Below are 1,427 nucleotides of genomic sequence, written 5' to 3' on the forward strand. Positions count from 1 at the left end.
AATTGTCTTATTCAAAGGTAATAAGTGAAGTTTAGGTGGATTCTTTCTTGGGTATTGTCTTCTCAATCAGTTTTTCAAAAGTATTTTCCAACCTTAACTCTGTTATAATCTTAGCTAATTAGATAATTAGTTTTAGGTAAACATTCTCTTAATTTTTAGGCTAGATAATAAAAAGATAGTAATTACTAGTACTTTTAGTCCTCGTGGATATGTTATTTCCAGTCTCACCATAACTATACTTATGTTCGATAGGTGCGCTTGGCTTAAGTCAAATTTTTAGTTAGTTTAACAACCATCAAGTTTTTGGCATTGTTGCCGGGGACTAAGATATTAGGAACGTTTAATTTTTATTACTTTAGCCATTTTTTATTTTTATTGCAATTTTATTTTTAATTTTGCTTAAATTACTAAATTTTATTTTATTTACTTCTGGCAGGTTTTTATAGTTTATGACTAGAAGAAACCCGTCAAGACCTCTACTTTTTGATAGTGAGATTGAAAGTACAGCTCGTAGAAACAGAAGAGAAATAAGGCGTAGCCTACGATACATAGAGGAAGGGCAAGAGGACGATATTTAAACCACAACCAAGGAGATGACTGATAATCAAAATAATATATTGCCTCTTGTGGTTGTTGCAAATTCAGTAGATCAGAATCCTGCTCCTCATACTATGTATGATTATGCTAAACCTACTTTAACAGGAACTGAATCGAGTATAGTTAGGCCTATTGTTGCTGTAAATAATTTTGAACTGAAACCTAACACAATTCAAATGATAAACAGTTTGATGGTTTGCAGGACAAGGATCCAAACACTCATTTAGAAAACTTTCTGGAATTCTGTGACACTTTTAAGATCAATGGCATTTCTGACGATGCCATTCGCCTTTGGTTGTTTCCATTCTTATTGAGGAACAAAGCTAAACAGTGGTTAAACTCGTTACAACGAGGGTCAATCACAACTTGGGAACAAATGACAGAAAAATTTTTACTAAAATATTTTCCACCGGCTAAAAGGGCTAAACTAAGGAATGATATTTCTTCTTTTGTGCAGATTGATTTAGAAACACTTTCTGATGCATAGGAGAGATACAAGGATCTATTGAGAAGGTGCCCTTACCATGGATTACCCCTTTGGCTACAAGTTCAAACTTTCCATAACGGTTTGAATCCTTCAACTAGACGGATGATTGACGCAGCTGCTGGTAGGACTATTAATAATAAGACACCTGAAGAGGCTTATGAGTTTATAAAAGAGATGTTACTGAATAATTATCAGTGGCAAGTCATAAGGACAAAGCCAACAAAAGCAGCTGACGTTTTTAATGTCGATTCAGTTATTATGCTCTCTGATCAGGTAAAACTTTTGAATAGAAAAATTGATGGTTTACTTGGCTTTTCACAGGTTCATCCAGTAATGCGGTGCG

At 34.1% G+C, this 1,427-nt stretch overlaps 1 non-coding gene across 1 annotated transcript; it reads right to left on the reverse strand.

Annotated features, from left to right (window-relative positions):
- Positions 1–1,021: 1,021 nt before the first annotated feature.
- Positions 1,022–1,128, reverse strand: LOC128292069 (small nucleolar RNA R71). The gene has a single exon (XR_008282054.1). It is a non-coding gene; the product is annotated as a small nucleolar RNA R71 (small nucleolar RNA).
- Between the last annotated feature and the right edge of the window lie 299 nt (positions 1,129–1,427).

Source organism: Gossypium arboreum, chromosome 4 (genome assembly GCF_025698485.1).
Source record: "Gossypium arboreum isolate Shixiya-1 chromosome 4, ASM2569848v2, whole genome shotgun sequence".
Lineage (NCBI taxonomy): Eukaryota > Viridiplantae > Streptophyta > Magnoliopsida > Malvales > Malvaceae > Gossypium > Gossypium arboreum.